General features: G+C 37.1%; 1 protein-coding gene across 3 annotated transcripts in view; it reads left to right on the forward strand.

Annotated features, from left to right (window-relative positions):
- The first annotated feature begins 1,567 nt into the window (after positions 1-1,567).
- Positions 1,568-24,930, forward strand: part of LOC131689333 (uncharacterized) — a 104,375-nt gene continuing 81,012 nt past the window's right edge. For all 3 annotated transcript variants that reach the window (XM_058974349.1, XM_058974352.1, XM_058974353.1), the window contains exons 1-2: positions 1,568-1,649; positions 1,860-1,984. The gene's annotated coding sequence lies outside the window, so the exon portion shown is untranslated. The remainder of the gene's footprint in view (positions 1,650-1,859; positions 1,985-24,930) is intronic.

Genomic DNA, 24,930 nt, shown 5'->3' on the forward strand with positions numbered 1-24,930 from the left:
ATTAATTATTGAGGTAATCCACACAATATGTTTTCAAAATCAAATTCCTTAAATCACGCAGATGTGTTTCTATACCCCGATATTCGAAATTGGTTTAGTTTAGCCCCTAAAACACAAGTAAAACAATACTCTGTATGTAACGGTCTCATTTTAGAGGAAATTGGCAAGCGAGGAATAAAAATACAAAATGTTTAATATCTCCGCCGCTCGTGAACGGATTTTGACAATCTATAGCTTATTCGAAAAGTACTTTTACAGCATTTTCTGCACATAGTACGATTACACTGCATTGTTCGAAAGTTATTAGCTTAAAACCTGTTGTGTTTTGACAAAATCATCCACATCTCAGAAAGTAAACAACATATTGAAAAACAAAAATAATAGTGCCAGACTGCCACGTTAGGCCTTTCATTTGAAACTAGTTTCATTAAAATAGGTTCTACCATTGCTGATATAATTACATGACATTAGTGTACATACATACATACACACATACATACAGACATTGACCCAATTTGTCGAGCTGAGTCGATTGGTATATGAGACTCGGCTCTCCGGGCCTCGAAAAAGTTTTCAAAGTTTGAGCGAATCATATGTATTTCTTTTGAAAGAAATGTAAAAATCGTTTTTTGGCAAACATTTAAAGAGAATTGAGGTAAAACAGATTAAAATGTTTCATGCAGAGAATCCTACTGTCTTCTGTAGAATTTTTTTCGTATAAGCAACACTAAATATGATAGTCCGCATTCAGGTTCTTCCAAGTTAAATAGCTAGTAATAAAAATAAACACTAACAAAAAAGGGAAATTAGGGCAAAACAAGCATGATAGCGTACTTTGCTGTCATTTTAAATACATGCAATCGATTCCCTAGACATTTTGACGTAAGGAGTGCACATTTTCGATAAACGCACTTAGCGATCGCGCTATTAACTAAAATTGCGTTTTTGATACTTTTTCCTACTGCGCAGTGGTTTAGATGGTGGAGTTGCTTACATCGACGAAAAATAAATTTGTATTCAGTCAATTGTCATTTGACCAAATAGCACTCGACCAAATTGCCCTTTCGGCCCAATGACATTTCGCCCTACGTCCCGATAACATTCGACTTCCATAATCCATTCTTCCAAATGACACTCGACCAAACAACATTAGGCAAAATGGTTTTCGACCAATTGACCCGGAACCATTTTTATAAGTGAAGGTCAAAGCCTCGCCTGCGTTAATGATTGGCTATTTCAAGTGGTGAGTCAGGTCAAAACCGAAAGGACCGTCGTAGTCACATTCTAAAAAGTAAAATAAGTCTAATATTTTGGGACGTGATTCGTATCTTGCCCGTTTTTATCTTTGGTAAAGCCGATCCCCCGAACCTTATAAATCCTTCTAGACTTGTCGATCCGACATCATGACCCTATACCGTAAATATGCTGTGAGTCGCAACATAAATCCATAAGAGCTGAGAGCATTGAGCACAGCAGCCCACTTCACTCGTGAGAGAAAAACGCGTTGCGCATCAACTGAAGAGTTTGAGCACCTTCGCGCAAACCCAGGCAGCCTAAAGCTAAGCGCAGCGAGCATGTTGCTTCACTACTGAGTAAACTTTTGCCGAGTGAAGTTGGGAAGTTCCGTTCCGTTTTATCGTTATTGAAAAGTGAGTTGTTTTCTGCAGTGGATAATTTTTCTTTTCTTTGTGTGCAGTGTACACTGTGGAAATTGCACCAGGTGTCTTCTTGTGGAAATTATATTTTGATTGGTGAAAATAGTGCTCGATGATCTGGATTTCCTGGGAAGTCCAGGGGTGTTTTTGTGTTTTTTTTCAATTTTTAAGTGGCAATTTTTTTGCGTGCGTGTTTTTTTCTAGCATCTTGCGGGTGAAAAGGATTTACAGCAAAGTCTACTGGATTAAGATACGTTGCGACCTGGGAAACCACATTTTGCTCGCTTCGAGTAAAATACACACACTACTGTTCGAATAGTTGCAAGAAGGTGAGTAAACAATAACTCGATATGTCATCATTTATCATTCGGTTTAAAGTAGGAAAAAAGGTGTCACTTGTTGAAAAGTAACCAGGAATGAAACCAACACATGCTCAGTCTGAAAACGATAGAAGGCCTTTGCCATTTAGGTGGAATTTACCTGCGCCCCTGGCTTGCCATTGATGAATGTTTAGTTTAAGTCTCGTTGAATGACATTGACAAATTGTTGAATTCCCCAGAACAGAGCCCTGATCCTATGATTTAGGTCATTCGTTGGATGAGGATCATATTATCAGTCATATTGCTGGTCTCGCGGGATCGTCTGCCAGGTATAGTTTAAAAGTCGCATGAAAAGGTTTTGACAGATCCAACATAAATCATCCTCAATGAATTCAACGAATCCCGTTATGCCTATTCCAGGTCGTTCGCATGCTACAGTGCAAGATGCATTTCAGAGCACGCTTTTGTACTCTCCGCCTGACACCGGATTGATGTTTTTCTTTCTTTCTGTGTCCGCCGTGGTGCACTCGAAATCGAAAGAAAACACGTCTTTTGTTGTAAAATTTACAACTTGCCGCTGTGCCGTGGATGACAGCGTTGCCAGCCCTTCAAGCGGAAAGTAAGTAAAATGACTTACTATCAATTGAGGTAAAAGTCTTCAGAATTCAGCAACTGAAGTATTCGCAAAATGTAGAATATCAAGCAGAAGTCTTGTAACAAACATTGACAAATAATGTGGTGAATAGTTTTCCAGACTGCTTGTTACACTGCCCTAGCATGGTGCTGCTCATATTTGGCATCACTATCAAGATCTTCGGAGGTGTAGCAAAAAAAAACAGGAGAAAAACGAAAAGCGCAAGGGAAAAGTTGAAAGCGGCTCAATGTGAAGTAAAACAAGACAAAAACTAAGAAAAGCACAACTGGATATGCAGTGCAATTTCCTCAACTGAACTTAACCTTCGCAGTCCGATCCTGCCCATTTGTAACATGTTGTGTCTCATTTGAGGGGCAAGTAAAGATACACCGAAAATGGTCGAACTGCTTCCGGGAATTTGGAGTGACATCCATTGGAGGAGGAAAAAGTTCATAACATGTCTGAGCAATTTGGAAGGAGCCTACATAAAGAACACCAAATAAACATACTGTAATTTTTGGTCCCTAAAGCAAGTCAGTATTTTTCCTTTCTTGCTTCCACACACGCACCAGCGCAAAACTGCAGCACTGTCGGATAGGTATCGGGAGTTTCGAGTCGACTATGTGGTGAATTTTGCAGCACCAGAGCACCGCCATGTTGGATCAACCCGTATCGCGGAGGCGCACGTGTGCGTGTTCGTGTGTGGTGGCTATGTGGTGAACAGGCGCTACGATTGTATTGAAGTGGCTCAGCACCAGCAATAGCCAGCACCCCTACGTCGGTGCTTGCTGCGTGTTTGTTGCGGCTCAACCCAAAACTTGAATCGCCAACGTGAATCTTTGAATACCTCTACACACATCTGGTTGTGCTAAGGTTTGGTGGCGGCTCGTGTGTAGGCTTCTCGCAGTCGACCGAACTGAGCTCATCGAAAATGTTATCATTTTTTAACTGGAATTTGGCTGACAAATAATACGAGATGAGGACTGTTTGTGCTTTGTTATTCAGATTGGATAGTTTTCAACGATGGCTTGGAGGGGGCTATAGTTCAGAGAAGAATTTCAAGGGGCACCAGCAATGTACCATCAATGGATCATAGGAAAACGGTTGTTTTGTCCCACAGAATCCGTGAACCTAATCAAATTCAAATTTCGTCTTAATGAACGAAAATCCAGCAGAAAAGTACAAGCAACTCAGGATGAAGCGTTCGCGAGATGAAAGCTAGATGTGTTTTAGTGAATTCATTTGGTTTTGAAATTGTCATTGGTATTTAGGGGTGAGACTTGAAGAGAATTCTGAGCGAAACATGTTCCATATTCAGAGTCTTGCACAAAATTCCGTGTAATTCTCTAGGTATAATCAAGGACATAACACTATTTTATCGTTTGCTCTAGGGTGACCATACGTATTGCTTTTCCAGGACATGTCCTCGTTTTGAGTTGATTGTCCTGGTATGCCACTTGAACGTAAAACGATTTATTTGCCCTGTTTTTTCTCCTCTACGTCTAAAATATTTTCCTTACGTGTTCGCTTCATTCACTCTGGTTCAGATCGCAGTAACGGCCGACTACAACCATAACTGCAACGTATGTCCACCCTCAAGCAAAGAAACAAAGCCTAATACACTCGAATCACTAGTGGGCCAAACACTAGACGCTATCAATCTCGATGAAACGATGATTACCAGAACTTCATCTCGGCTTGAATCGATAATGGTTGTCATTGGAGATTTCCAGGCACGCACATTTACTTCTGCGTCAGGAATAGCCCAGGAAAGCTACTTGGAAACATTGATGTTTTTGCTTTACTTCAATGCAGCGTGTTTAGCGCTGAAGATTCCTCGCCGGTACTTCGCAGATGATTTCAAAATGTTTCATATCATACGCAGCCTTCGCTGATTGTGCTTTAGCAAGTAACGTGTGTGTGTAAATCCGAAGAAATGATCGGTGACCAAAAGACATTCTGGCAGAGCTACGCAGAATTTTTTATGACTACCGAAAGCCTGGGGAGTACTTTGGAGAGCGTTAACGGGTCAGAGGGCCCCCTTTTAGCTGTCCTAGGTTTTAATTCGCGTGAAATGGTCACCCTAGTTTACTCAAACCTGAAATTCGCTAGTTGGAATAAGTTTGAAGGCTACGGACGCACAGTGTTTTAAAACGTCGTTTTCGTGCTCAAAATTAGTAGCGTCTAAACCGTTGACTTTAGAGATTTAGTTTGTTCGGATAAGTTGTTGTTCTTATGATTGCGCATCCACAGGAGTATACCGTTCAGTGATTAATTCACCTATAAGTGATATACGAAATTTATTTTCCGAACTAATTAAGATAGAGACTTTGTGTCTTCGGCAAAGTTGTAGCAAATGTTACTGCAAAAGTAAAAAGCTAGTACTTTCAGTATGTTATGATGTTGTTTGCTCCTTTTTGCTCCTTAACGAATTATTTAAGGTGGAAATTACCCCAAAAAAATCGTAAAATTTGGATTATCTTTTTAAATTCAACAGATAGGAAGTGACTATGTTCGGCAAAAATATGTGTTTCGATACCGTAAATAACTTTGTGGAAGATTCCAAGTAGATACGAGAATGTCTAAAAAAGTTATCGTGAAAAAAATTTTTAGGGGTCCTCCATATAATATGTTTCATAACTCGTAAACTACTAAAGATAGATATATGGTGACTTCAGCAATTTCTTTTGTAATAACATTTGCTACAACTTTGCCGAAGACACAAAGTCTCTATCTTAATTAGTTCGGAAAATAAATTTCGTATATCACTTACAGGTGATTTAATCACTGAACGGTATACTCCAGTGGATGCGCAATCATAAGAACAACAACTTATCCGAACAAACTATATATCTAAAGTCAACGGTTTAGACGCTATTAATTTTGAGCACGAAAACGACGTTTTAAAACACTGTGGGACGGAGGATTTTCTTAAGAGACTGCACGTGTAGATCGGTTTCCTTATTAGGCGATTTATTGGGGAATTCAACACGCTTCTATCATAGAAAATCCGTAGAATTCACCTGAACTTTTGTTCTTTCGCCAACCGTGGTGGAACTCATTCATGTTCGACGGTCATCATAAGATTTAAATTACCAGCCCAAGTGCCATCTATCGTTTTGTACAAGAGAGTGAAACAAAAATGCTTTTAAGATCGAATGCTTTGAAAAGTTTTTACACATTCTTTGTGCCATTTGCTACGAAAATAGATAGCATCCAGCCATGCATCGAGTAGAGGTAGATGATTGGATTTTTGACTCTTCTATCAATTTCTTATATCTCTCGTAATGTCTGCCTTGTCGTAAAGTTTTCACTTTACGCCGTGACAGTGCATCAAAAAGATGCCGAACAAGATTCGCCATCGAAGACACCGACTTCCCGTTTAAAATTATATTGAACTCAGTTGGACCATATCTGATCTACTTCCGAATCCAAGATAATCCTTTAAGCATTAGAATGCTTTCGAAAGAACTGGCGCAAAAATATTCAATCGTGAAAGATATCTTGAAAATTCACCCAAATGTGCGTTGGATTGTGATAACCTGTCTAAATCAAGTAAATAACGTTACTGGCGTCAAGTATTTTATGAAGAACTTCTGCTTCTACATGCCCGCCAATAAAGTTGAGATCAACTGTGTGGACACAGATTCTAGTATGCCTAGCGTAGATTTAACATGTGGTTGGCAATTGTAAGAACCTCTTGCTCCAGATTTTGAGTGGAAATCCCACAGGACGGCTGAAAATTTGGCTTGCTGTATCTAATTACGTCATATTCTACATGGTTCTGCTGTTCCGTTTGTACCGCACGCGACTATTTTATTGGTATTGCTTAACAGTGTGCTTATTGTTGGGAGAGTCCACATGTTCTGTTGCCATACCACGCGTACAAACAGCACCCGGTAATATTGAAAAGAAGAAAAGTACTCTAAGCACTTTTTGGCAGAAACACTGAATAGAGTTACGCCATTCACCACTACAAATCATTATGGTGTCTTGGCTCAGGAAGAACGTTACACTGACGATCCCATTGTAGGGACATCTGCTGTTGCTTCTAAAAACTATGGGCCTTATTCTCACAGTCACGTCACCGAGTTACTAGAAAGAAATTTCCTTCTAGTCACTAAGTGACGTGACTGAGAATACAGCCCTATAAGTAGACAAGATTCCTTGTAAATGCTAATTTTTCCTCATGAGAGGCCGCCAAATACACCAGCTCGAAGAAGCGCTGACAGAAAGTCCAAGACAACAGAATCTGGTCTTGGAAATTTGAACATCAAAACTTTGTGGTGGCTCAACTTTTCAACCAGAGACTGCTTACACGCTCGTTCGAAATAACTCAAAAGTGGCTAGTCACTCAATTTCATAAAAAGTGCACGTTGAGCTTGAGCTTGTGCGACCACCCCTGGCTGCTACTCCGTTATCAATCGGGACTAGTTGAAGTTGCACAGGGAATCAGTAGACAATTATGCTTGGGTTTAGCGAAACATCTTTCAATGTGCAACTCCTGGTAATCCTAAAGTGTTTCTGATTAATACTGGCGCCGGCCAGGCCCGAACGTAGATCGCGGAAGGAAAGGGAAGGAATGGTTAGTCCGATACTTGCTTTTGCTAGAGGCCGTATATACTACTGCGCACTCCACAAGTATCACGGGAGGAGGATATTTTTGTTAGTAGAGTATAGAAGTTGGATATACTTCTTCTTTACCGACGCCAGAGAGGTGATTCCACAACCTGGACTAGATATCGATCCACCAATTTCGTGGACCGCGGACCAACGGCTTTACTTCCCTTCCGAAGGAAGACGTGACCACAGATTTTTTCACCTCAGAAAAATCTCAACGACCTCGGCTGGAATTTAACCCAGGCCAACTGAAATGAGTGGCGGTCACGGGTATCACTCAACCACCGGCGCCGTTTCAATTTCATAAAAAGTGCACGTTATCAAAAAAAATCTCGTTATTTCACTCAACAACAAAATATGGGAAATTACCGTTCAATGTTTATAATATAACTACATAGAGATTGATCTGTATTTAAAATTTAGCTTATCTGAATCTCCAAACGTGTATGCGTTGTCTCGATATATATTCCGGAAACGATTTTGCCCCTGGATTGGCTGCCGATTTGTAACGGGTGTTCAATAAAAAATGAGAATTTTTTCAGTCTTGTAGTTAAAAACGCTTTTAATCCACCTAACAGTGTGATGAGACATTTCTTATAACTCTTATCACTCTCTTCGGATATTATATCGTTTGAGAACATTTAGAACTTGATGCTTCGCGATGTTTTTGATAACACATACTACATGGGAAAGTGGCAGGACTCAGAGAATCGCTCAAATCAGCATAGGACAACATCAGTGGTGGAAATCTCAAATCAAATCAATGGGAAGCGAAAAAATGGCCCATAAAATAGACATACCAACGAATTATTGTTAATGCTCTGTTAATAAAATATCTAAATTGTGGTGGGAAAACTGAATTTTCCTAAAGGGGTTATATATTGTACTGAGCCAAAAAAAATCGCATTTTTTTAATCGATTTGAAGTTTATACTTTACCCTTTGGCGATTGTTTACTTTTTCGGTCCCACCTATCAGCATTGAAGTATCGTTCTTACGTTTTTTTACAATAACTACAGTTCTACACCACCGATTTCGTCCGGGTTTTTTTCAATAGCGATCATTGTTACTATTTACAGCTGATATCAGCTTGATAATCCTAAAAAAATACGAAAATGACAGTTTCGCTTCTAAACTGCTAGCAAAAAAAAAGTATCGCCCTGTTTGTTTGCATGGAGCGTGGAGGGCGAAACTTTAAATAAACAAACAAAAATACAGTTTCGCCCGTTGTATTTTTTGCTGTAGTTTAAGAAAGCAATATCTTAGAATCAAAATTTTTAGGTTAATTGGTTGCGTTTCAAAGCCCTCATTCGCATGTATGAAAAAAGCCTTATGTTTACATTTGTAAGTATCGCCATTTTCACAAAAAAGGGTTGAAATGAAATCGCAGCTCCGGATATCACGCTATCTCTGAAGTGCATGCGTGCATAGTTCCAAATTTTACTTCGACATCGACTTTTTCTAAAGGTGACTTCCCAGTAGTATCCTTGATTTGAATTATTATCGCTAATCCTAATGCCAAAGAACAAATAAAAACCTCTCGAAAACGAACCGTTTGGGAAAATCATCATCATTACTGGAATTTTCATTTTCACGAAACTTTTCGATAACCTTCCGTCACTTGCGTTAATGCACTGGGTGCACAGTGCTCTGAAAATCTAGCGAAATCGTCTTAGGGCACCAGCGGGTCTAATTCAGAGCTATCTGCGCGGCGAGTAAAGTAAAGAATACTAAAAATTAATTTCTATTCCATAATTTTCAGTTCAGCAATTCGAGAGATCGTGCTCACCGCAAGCCATGAAAAATAGACTACGTTGTGAAGCGATGGTCACTATTTATTAAAAAATCACGGTTAAATAAAAAAAATTATACTATTAAAAAATTTCAAATAGTTTATAATTTTCACAAACTTATTAAGAAAAATTGTTTAATAATCTTTCGTAATATTGTGTAAGAAAAAAGCTGAAAATTTCAGTATTTTCTCTATCTGCAACATATTAACCCTTAAGTATACCGATTAATTGGTATACGAATTGGAATAGGTTCGCCAAATTTTGGAAGAAGTCTATAAAAACCCCTTGAAAATTACCTAAAAATTGTTACAGTTCGATACAATAAAAAATCCCCAAAAATGAAATGTACCTATTAATGTGAAACACAGTGAATAATACATACAATAAAGACCCATTTTTATCAGTCTCATGGTGTATTTTAGGCTGACAAAATGGGGACATTGACTAAATCGGGCAATTTTTTTTTCTTTATAATAAACTGAAGCTGTTAAAATATTCTTCCCGTCCCTTGATGTAGTCTGATAACTATTTCTGATTATGATGAACTTTTTATTTTTGCATATTTCCATCTTCATGATAAGGAAAACATGATCAAGAAAGGATTTACTCGAATTCAGTCTTGTTCGTCTGCTAGAGCCCATCAAACATATGTTCATATTTGGCTGATAAAATCAGGGTTTCAATGTATTATAATAGATATTCAGCATTCGAAGAAGTTTCTTGTGAATGAGTGTAGAACGACTTTGTTTCTACTTACTTGAAGTCAGCGGCGTAGCCAGAAATTCGGTTTGGTGGGGATTTGGTGAAAATCGATCATACTGTCCAAACGGCATAATTCCGAAACCGTAATTTTTGAAGTTTTAAAATTATGCAGAATTAATTTTTCAGAAAATAGTAACAGAGTTCGTGTCTAGCGAATTTGTTGAGACTTTATTGTAGTCATGAATATTAACCTGAGAAAAATCACCATAAATACTTCTTGGACGATATACCGTCAAAATTATTTTATCAAATGATGCGCTGTTTAACGTTTGTAAAACTCATCGAAGATACTAAACCTCCGAAGTTGGCGGTTTCAAAATGATGCTATCTTGACCTTAAATTACTGATTTTAAACATTTGACCTATACATATAATTGGTCATACAACAAAAATCAAATGCTCATCAAAATCGATCAGAACCTGCTAGAATCGAATGGAAATCGTTATTTTTCATAAATTTCTCTCTACATTCGGAAAGTGTTATCCTCGTTATTAATCATATTACGTTTTCGTCTCAACTCGACGCATTCCCAAAAAAACCTGTCTTAATCCACCTAGTGGTGCAATTGTGCTTGTCTCATTTGTCCAGACTACGATTCCATGGCTGGTTATGTTCAATACAATGGTGGAAATGAATATTACATGTTCAGTACGATTTGCACATACATACAATGGATCGACAGCCACGATCTTGAGATACTATGTGATACTGAAACGTCGCTTGAAACCAGGGGCGGATCATGGAGAAAGGTCCGGGAGCTCCAGACCCTGCCGAAAATTTTCAACTTGTTAAGAAATTTTAAACTAGTTTTAATTTTAAAGTAGCTACCCCTCACTGCATACTCCCTCCGGGCCGGTATGATTGACGATTTTTAGAGTGATTGCATAACCTTTCTATATGAGAAAGACAAAAATGTACCAAAGTCCAAAAAAAGTCAAAATACAAATTTGATTTTGAAAATTTTTCATTTCAGTTTATATGGGAATTTGCTGTGTGGTTGCACTCTTCAACTCGTAACTCCGGAAGCGGAAGTCCAATCAATAAAAAATTCAATAGCAGCCGATGGGAAGGTTGTACCTTTCATTTGAGACTAACTTTGTGCAAATCGGTCCAGCCATCTCTGAGAAACAGAGGTCACATTTTTTCCACATACACACATGTATGTACACACACAGACATTTTCCGATCTCGACGAACTCAGTCGATTGGCATATGACACTCGGCCCTCCGGGTCGGGATTAGATTGACGAATTTTAGAGTGAATGAGAAAGGCAAAAACATTTTTGGCAAATGTTGAAAGTTATGCATTTTTTTGGTGAGCAGTTCTATGTTTCATAGACATTAAATCAATTTTAACTTCTCTTCCTATTAAATAAAGACCCTTATTACAGTACATCTCTACAAAAACGAGATCAATTTGAAAATAAATCTGAGGACTATGATTCATTACAGAACTCTGTAATGTTTTCAGGCAGGAATTTGATATTGATGCTATTAGACAACTGTGAAATGAAGACCAATAGATCAGGTACATATCAGGACCCCATTCCGACAATTTATCAAAAGTCCTCATGATGTTTACAACAACAGGTTATCAATCTACGGATCAGATAATTGTTATTGTAATATTGAATTAAATCAGTCTGCATCAATAAATTTTCAACTTCAATCCAATATTTTTTTTGGGTGTGGTGGGGGGGGGGGTTGTATGGTGTTAAACCCCAAAACCTTCTCTGGGCTACGCCGTTGCTTGGAGTTATTTATTTGGCTTTTCATTTTCCGATATGTTTCAGATCGATCCGATGGTCATTAGTTAGAAAAATTGCAGTCAGAAGGTTCGCACAAATGAACATTTTTGCACTGATAAGTTATCAAGTTCCTTCCAGACAACTTGGAAGTGTTCGGTGCGGTGATTATTTCTAGCGGTTGTAGATAGAAAAACGAAATACAAAATTCGATTTGTCGAAATAATGGTTGGCTTATTTCAATGGATTATTTCTATATTGAACAATAAATAGGCGACAAAGAGTAATCCACAAACAACAAGCCATAACTTTTAAAGTATTCAAAATAGATATTTGGAGTCTTCAGTAAAGTTATTTGCAAAAGTAAGAGCTACAAATTTGTAGAAGGCATCATTTCGATATAATCACTTCCAAGAAAATTTGTGAAAATATCTCACTCATAGGGGGATTAATCAGCAAAAGCACAATACCAAAATAAAGGGCATATTTCCTCCATTAAATTCTCCGAAGATACTATTGACCTAAAATAAGCCGTTTTGGCGTTAATAATAGATTACATGTTTTTGGTCATATTTCTGGCAATGGGAAATGATAAAAATCTTTCGCCGCATTTAATGTTAAATATCTCTTTTGATAATAGTCCGATTTCAACAATCTATAGCTTGTTCGAAAGGTATTCGTTAAAGCTGTCTAAAAACATATAAATTGTTAATCTATATTGTCAGTTTCGGCAGATAATTCAAAAAAACTGCAAAAAACGCCATTTTTACGCATTCAAACATTCATATCTTGGAAACTAAACATCAGAATCAAAAACAAATTAATAGCGTTCATACTGTTTTTTAGTTCTTTCATTTAAAATTGGTTTGGATAAGATCGGTTCAGCCATTGCTGAGAAACACGAATGAGAATTTGTCCGTTACATACACACACACAGACACACACACACACACACACACAGACATTGTCCCAAATCGTCGAGCTGAGTCGATTGGTATATAAGACTCGGCCCTCCGGGCCTCGGAAAAAATCTTGAAAGTTTGAGCGAATTCTATACATTTCTTTTATAAGAAATGAAAAAACAAAAAAAAAAACAACGAATTCAGTATTTTATATTAAAAACATAATGTTTATTAGCATAGCATAGAATATACGATTGCACAAATCGTGGGTGGCTGCACAATGATCAGCTAATATTTACCAAGATATCTACCATATCGTGTCGCAAGAAAAACATTTGGGATTAACGCTTTTTCTTCATAGTGGAACAAGCATCACAGTGTACACTTGGCCACGTCCTTACAATCGTCGAGGAAGGGAAGGAATGTTAGTTCAACATCTACTTGCGAAAGTGCAGGGAACCCATACTACTTTCATAGATGTTACAGGAATAGGAGCTTGTGTTAGTAGGGCAGGTTATTTTTGAGGAGCTTATACAACAACATTTCAGTGCAAAATGGATGTAACTTAGCTCGTATTTACAATTAGAAAAATATTTGGATAAAATATATAACATTGAAAAAATAACATTAAACAATTTCACCTGCTCTCAATTAATTAGAGTGCAAGAATTCTCCTTCATTATCAGTGAAATCGTTGCATCAACTAGTCATTCATAGATGGCGTTATGCTGAACGAGCGGATGTATTTTTGGCGGCTACACAGCAAAAAAAATCGTGTAACTTTACGTCTTGCCAGATGCACATAAAAGAAGCGTCCCAATTTACATAAATTTACATGTCATTCCATGTAAAAATGTGGGTTGTTCGGTTTTTCTTAGGTCATTAAGCCTAAGTTTTACATCAAAATAGTCACAATATTTAGTTTTACATATCATAGCATGGAAAATCCTAATATCGCATAGAAAAATACGTTGTTACGTTGTTTAAGTCAAATGTAATTTTCATTTTTTTCTAAGAGTGTAGACTCACGCGCATGCATTTCAAAGTTATCAGAATGTGACGGTAAAATCACTACATAAAATCTCTCCATTTTCACGCTATTCACACCTATTAACGCGTAACTCTATAGAAGAAATAACTATGTGAATGACTGACTTCGATTTTCCGTCAAACACATTATATACTATTGGAAAACTTTGGAAACTATTGCACGAACAGAAAGACACGTCCGAGCGGTTCGGCAGTGCTGCCACATTAAAAATTAAAAACATAATGTTTATTCTTCAAAAAAGCGTCAATGAATATTGGACGCAACTTAGTCGCAATGCTTTCACAAGAGCGCTGCCCGAATAGAAATGTACAGTAACAAAACCTTGATTTTCACTGTGACAGTACAGTATTTTTACAATAATTTACAGTGAGTTTTAGTGTTATGCTACAATACAAAAACAATAAACTTTAACGTTTTTATAGTAAATTTCAATTTAAAATGACTTTTACAGTGAAAAAGGGGGGTGGTTATGTATCCTAACATTAAAAAAATCAGTTTTTCTCCATACATTTTTTTCTCGAAAACAGTAAAATTTAATGTGAATGCACTATATCAGTTTTTTGCTGAACAGTGAAATTTATTGTTACATGAAATTTTATTGTAAATTTACTGTGAGAACTTGGCATCGAACAATGTTGAAACAGTAATAACTATAATATTTATTATTTTATGATTGTTTGTAGGGTAAATGCTATTGTAAAATTCTATCCGGGTGGGCGGCACTGACGTTCATCTACCGGATACAATTCGGGATCCTGGTGGTCAACTGCTTCGTATCCTTGGCCTTCTCTTGGAGATTCAAATTTTTTTTAGGGTTTCGTTTCAATCCAGTTTGCACCCGCAAAACGTACAATTTATATAGCGCGGAATTCAACTGACGATACGTCAACTGCTTTGACTTCGTTTCTAAGAATAGATACAATAACACAAATGGTCAAAAAACCCGAATCGAGTGCCTCAATTATCGCTCTATAATCTGGACCAAAGCGTTGCACAAATTTGACAAGCGCTATTCTAACCAACAACGTCAAATGGCTAGGATGGTAAAAGAAACGGGTCCAAAATAGGCTCATTACCCTATTGTTTGCTACAGTGTTTGGTGTTTCCACAACTTATTGTCCGTGCTTTTCCAAAGAAAATTTAGAAACACAATTTTTAGTCAGTTCAATTGACAAATACAGTTAACGTAACCAATCAGCGCATATTGAACTTGAGTAATACATATTTTTCGACGTTTCTTAGCATTTATTACCAAATGCGCCAATTCAATTCGTCGCATCAAAATGATTGAATGGCGCATTTTCAATGAAATGTACAATATTTCTCTAAAAACAGAGCAAAGAAAGAGCGCGTTTCTAGTATTTCTCCGCACAACTGAGGCTCAGTTCTATCAAAAATACTTTCATATGAGATCTCAGTAGGCCCACCTAGACAGACCATTCAAAACCAATTTCCTTTCGAGTAGTGCACCGCACCGCCCGGAGAACCTCATAAAAACAGAAAGATTCCCTACACTACTGAACAAATCTACCGCCAAACGATCCATACTCGCACCAAGGCGGCGAAAGCTGCACCCAAATAATAGTAATAATAATAATTCATTCAACGTCTGCCTGCTTCGTCTTTCTCCTTCCTTTCGCCGTTGAGTAGATGTTCATTAATGCTAGTTTCATTTTTTTTACATCTATCCGCGGCTTCCTATGGTGGCTGGACAGTGATCGCGCATATAAATGTGTCGGTAGCGTAGGATAACCGCCGGAGATCACCGCCAAACACCGTCTGTACGATCGGGACTACACGAGTATTAATAAGTATGCGGAGTAGCTCATTCCTTTTCTCGTTCAGACTGTACAACGTTTGCAACGCATACGCGATCTTCGAAGATTCGAAGATTACTAGACTATGTTGCACGGTAAAAAATAAAACATCACACATTAACCGGAAGTCGTGTGTTGCATCTATGCGATACGTCCCAGTCAGTCCCAGCAAATAGGTTTCATGTCAAATAACATATAACAAAACAACATAAATATGTACATAAATATATCTTTTCTTGGTGTTTCTTGACAAACCGCTCCGCCGAACGAAGGCGGGCTGGCACGGCGAGGTAAATGAACGATTAAATCACTTGATTTCATTCCCTGTTTTGACCGGACAGGACCAGTCAGCCACAGCATCGCGATCGGTATGATGAACTGACTAGCTGTGCAAACCTGGCTGATTTATGAACATTCACTTTTACGCATGTGAGCATATGCGGTTTGGTGGGTCGGTTGCGAGAATGAGTTCGAGGAGGAACGCGGATCGTTCTGAGCCAATGAGCCGATGATGGTACTGAATCCAGCCCAGGAAAGGTATAATAGGGGATGGATGAAGAAGGTTAGAAAGGTATCAGATGTGGCTGTCATTTCGATATTTCCTTGGCAAAAATTTCCACTTGAGAAATATACCATGTTTTGATCAAATTGTCGCTGCATCATCTAATATTGCATTAAACTGTCTAGTCAGGATTATAGTAGGGTTGTCATATTAGACCAGTAAAAGCCCAGAAATTCGTAAGAACGTGACTGGCAGAATCATTGCCAGGTTTTCGGCAATGTAAACATTTCACGTTAAATTCCTATAGTTGGTTAAAACCAACGGGTTTTTCTTTGGTTCGAATAGGATCACAACACTCTTTCGCATGACACAATGCGGTTTTTGATACACTAATTCACAAGAACTGGATGTTGATATTGAAGAAATCTTCAATTTTCAATTAGCGAATTAGTCAAAATATTTCGAGATCATCCACAAAGAACATAAGGTGTTCATTAGAGTGACAAGAACAAAATGACCCCCATCGGCCTACCCTTAAGTCGAGTAGCAGAAGTGCCTGCTACAAATTTGAAGCAAATCGGTCAAGTCACGTTTGTCCGGTAGCTAACGTGCCTGAGGTTTGTATGGGATTTTACTACAATTTACACGCAGAAAACCCACAAGTTCACATTTCGCCGCAATGTTGCACTGTATTCATCACATTATCACTGCAAGTGAAAGTAGGAAAGATAATTTAATTGTGTAAAACTTTGTCGAAGACTGCAAGTCAATCCGGCTTTGTTCGAAGAAGTTATCAAACTTTTAACAAAGTGTTACCTGTGTCAGTTTTGCATGGGGCCTAACAGCGCACAGTTGTGTATCAGTACTCAATAGTATGTTTAGAAGAATGATAGCTTATAACAAGTCATATTTTGGCTAAAAAAATTTAGTACCCCCTGTTACGGAGAGATAGAAATTAGATTGTCTTCTACAAAGCTGTAGAACATGCATTTTGCAGTATTTCTTGTGAACATTTCCGTATTCTATCTCTCTTCCTTGAAAAGTTTGTATTGGCGCCGTATAAGTGGTCACAGATGAAAGTAATATTTTCTAACCAAAACATGGCACATAAAATGTACTAGGCTTCTTCTGAACACACCATTCAGCTAAACGAAACCCTTATTTCACAAAAAGGTACAGTTCGTTGGAATCAAGTACTGATACACAGCCGTGCGCTGTTAGGCCCTAGGCAAAACTGACTCAGATACCACTTAAAGTTTAAAAACTCCTTTAACAAAGCCGGATAGAATTGCAGTTTTCGACAAAGTTGTATACAATAAAATTATCTTTCTTACATGCACTTGCAGTAATAATCTTATGCATACAATGCCACCTATCGGTAAAATTGTGAGCTAGCGGGTGTACTCTATGTAAATTGTCGTAAACCCCCATACAAATTTCGGGCACGTTGTTCCGGTAGCTAGATTTGTCCGATTTACTTCAAATTTGGAGCAAGCACTCCGGGTGGGACTAGGAATGCACTCAGGTATGGACCAATTGAGTTTTCAAAAATTCATTACATTTCTGGGTTGTCTAATGTACATAATTGAAGTACAGCAAAACATCAACGGTGCCTGGTGCCTTCCTTGAGCTTTCTTGACGTGGAAGTTAATATGGCAATCTCTATCTCTTGATCTATCAGGTAGCCCCGTAATAACTACAAATATTATTGTTGATTGCAAATTTCTGCATTTTAGCTATTGTTGTATAGGTACGCTTTATCAAAAGCGGCAGATTTGTTGATTGAACAATATGTATATATTTTTTTTCCCAGAATCGTGAATAAAGTGCCATGAATTCTGGAACAATCACGTTTTTACGTTACGAAAACAGGACCATGACCAAAAATCATGGCTTTTATAATTATGTTAAATTTCCCTTCAGTTTCGCCCGCATAACGCTTTCATTTTTGGAAATATTTGATTTTGTTTTGTGAACTTCAGTCACGGTTTCCGCCAAGAACCAAAGGTTGACTCATGATTTTTTCATAGTTATAGGAACAATAGTTCACAACATCGAAATATTCTGGTTATTTTTTCGTGAACTATTTCACGAAATTCGGAATTTTATTCATAAGCCCATACAATTCTCGTGAACTAATTCGTGATCTCTAATATATTAGTCCCAATGCAATATCCGTGCTCGTGAAATGGTTCACAAACTCATCAAATATTATTCATGCATTCGTGAACTGGTTCATGATTCCTAATATATTAGGACCGATTCAATATCCGTTCTCGTAAAATAGTTCACGACATCATGAAATATTATTTATGTATTCGTGAACCGGTTCATGATACCTAGTATAATAGTCACAACTTACCATTCGTTTTCGTGAAATAGTTCACGAAATCATAAAATATTCATGTATTCGTGGACTGGTTCATGATTCCTAACATACTAGTCACGATACAATATTCGTACTCGTGAAGTAGCTCACGAAATCATGAAGTATTATTCATGTATTCGTGAACTGGTTCATGATTTCTAATATGTTAGTTACGATCCAATATCCGTGCTGGTGAAATAGTTCACGAAATCATGAAATATTTTTCATGTATTCGTGAACTGGTTCATCATACCTAGTTTAATAGTCACAACTTATCATTCGTTTTCGTGAAAAATTTCACGAAGTCATAAAATAGTATTCATGTATTCATGAGCTGGTTCATGATTCCTAGTACATGATTTACGAACTATCTAGTATCTATTTGCGTGCTTGTGATATTTAGAAAATATCCCCAATCATTTACAATTTCATGCAACATGGTAATGAAATTTTTACGTGAACTCTATCACAAAAGTTGAAGTATTATTCGTGCAATCATTTTTGTTCCATACACTTTTTAATGAAATACCCAGTTGCTAGCGACCAGTAATAGGTACGAACAGTAGATATAAAAAAAATATTAGAACCTCGAACATCGTTATTCATTTGATAAGGTTCATTGTGATGTCCGGACAGAAAACGAAAACTGCACTGAGAACCTCAAATAGTGTGTGTGATATAGTTCACAAAACCAGATATCGTGAATAAGTCTTATTTTAATGATCCAGTTCATATTGTCACGTTATTCCGAGTAAAAAAACCATTAATAACAAAAAATTATAGATCACGATAAGGCAAAGAGAATTTACGAATACCTTGATAAAACGGCAGATATCATGAACATTAGTTACATTACTCTTTGAAAGTAAGTTCTAAAATAAAATATCATTATAACATGAACAGAAATTACGAAACTCGTGACTAAGATCCTGAAATCATGAACACAAATCACACAACTAGTGACAAAAATATCTAAAATCGTGATCAAGATCCTGAAATCATCTATTCATGACTAAAATATCACGATAACATGAACAGAAGTTACAAAAATCGCGACTGAGATCCTGAAATCATGAGCACAAATTACACAACTCGTGACAAAAATATTCAAAATCGTGACAAAGATCATGAACTCATAAACATGAATCACTTTACTTATGACAAAAATATCACGATAACAAGAATGAAAATTACTAACATCGCGACTAAGATCTTGAACTCATGAACATTAATCCCGCTAACGTCATGAGAATTCACAAGAATCGCGAATAAGCTTTTGAAATCATGAACAACGTTTGACTGTCGACTGTGTATTCACAAATCATGGACAAGAATCACAACAAAAGCTAAACAACAACAGTAACTCAACCAAACATTCTAATGTAACGCCATGTGTATATTCGGGGCGAACTGGTTTTTAGGAAAAAAAATAGTTTCATGAATACGAAGTTTATTATTCATAATTTCAGGAACTTCACGGTTTTCGTAAATCGTCCAGTTCATGAAATCGTGACCTTTTGTTCATGAATTTATGAACGGATTTTTTTCCGTTATTCCTTCTTAAAAACACAGGATTGCATAATCGACGATCACGATCATCCATGACATATTTTTTTCCGGAAACTTTGGCTTACGCATGAATTTAACATATTTAATTGTTAGGAGACTTGTAGTAACATTTTGGTTACCATCTATTACCCTGCAAAATAGGTCTCATCATATCAAAGAATCAGGAAAGAGCTCGTAGTCTGGATTTGAACGTTATACAATACTTTTTGACATGACAGATGCGTTTTTTTAAGTTTTTCGTAGCATGTACAAAATGTTTACGATACACTAACGTGTACCAGAAACCGTTGTGTTACATCGCGGAAAGTACTACCACATTTGATACATTTCGACATTGGTACAAATTTCAGAGGTGTAAAAGACAAAATCATAGGTTTCTATAAACAAAATCACTTTTCCCGAAGAGAAAGTATCGCTTCCAATTTTTTTACGAATTTCTTGTTGTGATTTCTACTCTTTGCTATCGCTAAGCAAGCGTATCAATAGTGACCGAAGAAAATACTGTATGATTACTAATCCGAACAATTTTTTTCATCCTTGCTCCAAGGTTGACTAGTAGAAACCGACTATAATCCCAATTCTTCCCGTTCATGATTTGCAGGACGCTGCATGATATCAGCGGTAACCAATCACCAACTGGCTTCGGTCGGGTGATTTAAAATCCGGTTTTTCGTTGTGTATGCTACTTTCTAATCACCAGAAATGAAAATAATTTCCTCTGCTAGTAGCAGGTAACGACAAAAAATGATTCATCCACCAGTCGTGTACAGCTTACAAATATTTCCTTCTCGGTATTGTACATCCCTTTGAGAAGATGCTGAATGATAATATAACAAATCTGTAGCGGACCTATATTTAAAACTTTTCATCATTTAAGTGATCAGTTGAAGCACCACATTGCCGGCTCTGACCGAGATGAGCTGATTTTTTTCCTTTTCCGAGTAGTTTTTGAAAGATTTTTCAAAACAGTTTTTCGTTATTAATGCATGTCATACATACTCCAAAATTTAATACAACATTGCTGAACATGTTTTCGACAAAATGGTGAACACATTGATTAAATTCACTCAGTACAACAAAAGATATAAACGTTCCAAACCTTACACGACTTTACTTCTGAAATTTTTGAAAGGAACACCTATATTGAAAGGTAAGAGATAAAAGATTTATTCACCTTTCATTCAACTACTTTGAATCCTTATGCTAGATTAGTTGTCTAAGATACTAACCCCTGTAGCAGAAACCATTCGATTCTTGCTTTTTTTTTTCAAAAATTACCGAATGGCGAAATCTAATTTAATTTCAGTTTCTTGATTCTAACGACTTTCACTTGGCTAGAAATTACCAAGAAGGGAAAATTATACAAAAAAATATAAAGGCATAGTGAAATATACTGATCAGAAATCAGGATGTAGCGGGGTCATTTCGAACAGGTTTGATATCATATACCAATCTTTTGCCTTCTACTGGTAATAGCTTTGGCAGGATTATTTGGGGTAAAGTCTGAGCAATAAAAGAAGTTGTTTAAATACATTGATTTAGTGCTGGTAGTATCATTTAGTAGTAGTAGTAGTGATTTCTTCATAATGATTTAGGGTAATGACTGGACCTATTTGAGCGCTATTAGGGATGTAGAGCACTATTTTATTAATAACTCAACCTTCAATCGTTGTACTGCTATAAATTTGTATATCTTTACTTCGTTCATAAGAATCAGTAAAATTGTGACGAATTGAGTACCAAATGGATTCAAATGGGTAGAGTGATATTAGGAATAGAGTAACGATAGACTTATTACCCTAGTTATTAAACTTTGAAAGTAGGATAGGAATAATTTCTATTGCCCAACCATAAAAGCAAACACAATTATTTCGAACAACCATCTTACAAACTATCAAGAACAATCAACGGATTGAGAAGCATTTCATGGCAGCAAAGGTGCGGTTAAGTTTGCGAACCGAATAGCTGAACCGGGCTCCGCTGGCTGGATTGATGGCCTAAACTACTCCGACTGGAGAGGCGACCTGCTCACCTTGGGCCATTCGAGCAAGAGTGAGGGAGCGGTTAATACGCATTGTCAACATTTCGGTCGCTGCTCTTAGGTTGATGAAAGTCTGTGGATTGATATTTGTTTTAGGGAAGTGTAGAAATTATAGCATCAGCATAGGACGATTCACGATGAAAAGACTTAGTTGGTTGAAGGTTACCGTGAATTTACTAGCCGTTTAAATGTGTATTGTTTGCATTTTAAATGTTTTCTTTATTTGATCTTTGATTCGGCCACGATGTCGTTTAGAGTTTCGACCTGACATTTGTTTATTTATTTTTTCCTGATTTTAAACTTTTACAAACCCAATTGGTACTGATTAGAAACGACGACTGAAGACAATTTGAGTTTCTTTTTTGTTTTTCAATTATTGGTTATATTGATTATCCCAGTGAATTTAGGTGTACTCTCTAAACAACATTAGGGTGTATCTATTCGGCACTTCATATTGTAATCAAAATAAATATTCTCCAACAAACTTTAAAATAAGAAGAAAGTAACATTAACAATCGCATCTTTACTAACTGCCTATTAAAAATTCACTTACAATTTTTAAATTGTCGTTAACAATTGGACCAAGAAATAAAAAAAATAACTGTAACCCTGCATGCTGATCAACACCGATGCTGGCCACGTCCGAACGAAAATCTGGATCGGGATCAAAAGGAATGTTAGTTCGACACATGTTGCTGCTAGAAATCGCGGAATCTTTCACATCTCCACATGTATCACGGGAAGGGAAAATTATTAGTAAGAGCTCCAATAACATTATCATTTATTAATTTAATCTGTTAGACAATGTTGTCTTCAACATTGAAAAAGTTTTTTCACAAAAGCAATCAAGTTTAGGAGTTTCTCTCGATATTGAAGGTGCTTTTGAGAACGTGTCTTTCGAATACATTTTGGAAGCAGCACGAGGCCATGGAGAACCTTCATATGTCACGAACTGGATACTCGCGATGCTTAGCAACCGACATCTGTGCTCATCGGTAGGACACGTAGAAATAAGGAAACTGAGCGTCTGCGGATGTCCTCAAGGTGGTGTGCTGTCCCAACTCCTACGGAACCCTGTCGCAGATGGCTTGTTCAGGAAACTTCATGAGCTTGGGTTTCTGACGTATGGTTTCGCCGATGATTATCATATAATGATAAACTTGACAAAACTTTAAGAAGATTGAATAGAGTTAGAATTTTTTTTGTAATTGGAAATGGTCGTCTGGAATAAGATCATATGTGCATTCTAGATACTCAAACAGAGAGTGAGAAAGAGAGATCTCGTGTAGCGAATAAGACAGATAGACACTTCAAGGTATATATTGCCGTAGGATTAAATAGAAGGGAGAGTAAACTGCTTTGACTGTTTTAGCGATTAGGTCATGTACTCAGTTGATTGCCATGCAATAGATTTCCCTCATTCTTATAGTTTGCGATTGAATTTTTTTTTCGCTCGGAATTTTCGCTCAGGAGATATAAATTAACGAATAAACAGTACCATGAAATCGAAATGGTTCAAATTATCCGAATAAGTACTAGAAATTCAAGTGTCAATTGAAAAAAACCCCTGACCATTTAAACCGCTTTTGACAGCTCCGGAACCTTTTGTACCTTCAGTTGTAGAATTTGGAATACCAAACGAAACGAACTCTGAATTATCTACCACTACTCTATTAATTGCGATGGACATTGTCAATTGAAAAAGAAACGTTCAGAAGTACCTTGGAAAAGTTTTCTCCGGGATCTAATTTTTGGATAGTTTAGGAATTTTAATAGTTATCTTTCGTAAAACTCCATACCAATTTAAGAAATATGTATTTTCAATAACTTATCACAAATTCTTAAACTTCAAACGATACATTGGAACATAAACTTCCTTCTAAATACAATTGAAACTTGAATAGTTGAGCTAAATTACGTAGTATGTCCTTTTTCATAATTTTTCATCGATATCAGAAGTTGAAGCAATTTTCGATTTTTGCCCGCATATCTCCTCATAGTGCAATGGTTCGTTTACTTGAACTTAGTGCAATGCACTACACGAGTTAGAAAAGACACTCCTTTTTGTCTCGTCTAGTACGATTGCCATCAGATATCTAACTGGAGCAAGGTGTCTTTGAAACAGCGAACCTCATGCTGTCAATATTTTCCTCTATAACTTGATCTAAAACGCTTATGTGCTATATCTTCTCGTTTGAGAGTTCTATATTTGAGATTTTCTATAGTTTACTATAATTAATTTGTTAAAAAAGAAGTATCGCCAAAAGATGGCGCTTTTAATACACATAAACATTGTAGAACATGTCAATTCGCAAATATTTATACTTTTCGCTTCATCCACTTAAGTTAAGTATATTTTGAACCATTATTGCACGTTGGTTAAAGCAGCGTGCACCATTTTCGTTCAAATAATCGTAGGACGGAAATAGGGGAGCTTGATTCGAGTTTCTTTGCGCTCAAATACGAATATTTAACTCTTTTTCGACAAATTATCGATTGAGGGCCAACTATCGCCAATAGGGCTGAAATATGCTCACAATCATATATCAAAATACTACTAGTTTCGGCCGAAATTATTGTTAGCTAAATAATTCAAGGATACATGGCACCAAAAATCTCCACGCTGTCTACTGATATCCCCAGTCAATATACGCCCGCTTCATCTGCTTCTTAGCAGTCCTGCAAATTAAATTTTCTCGATTTTTGTTTTTATTTCAACTATCGGCGACCCCCTTAACCACAACACGAACTCCAAATGGATGCACTGTTTAGTCTATAAATCATTTGCTGCACTTTTGCAACTCATTTAGTCTAGCTACTGCCACCACACTACCTCCAACACACACACCCTCAAAAATCATATACATCTTGTCACCTTTCTTACACAAAACCCGGCATTGCACCTCGTGGAATGTAAATCATGCTACTCGGATCACCTCGAACCGAAACCCGGCATCAGCATGGTTGACTTTCCAATGAAGTTTACACACAAGTAGGTATAGGTCTATCTAACCAACTCGCGCATACCCTCGTCAACAAACACGCACACACACTCGCACGCTAAATGCAACTTATGTTAAAGATAAATATATGAAAGAACAACAAATCCACCTCTAAAAACCTGAAGCGCATTTCTCGTTCGGTTATAAAT

The sequence above is a fragment of the Topomyia yanbarensis genome, chromosome 3, assembly GCF_030247195.1.
Source record: "Topomyia yanbarensis strain Yona2022 chromosome 3, ASM3024719v1, whole genome shotgun sequence".
Taxonomy (NCBI): Eukaryota; Metazoa; Arthropoda; class Insecta; order Diptera; family Culicidae; genus Topomyia; species Topomyia yanbarensis.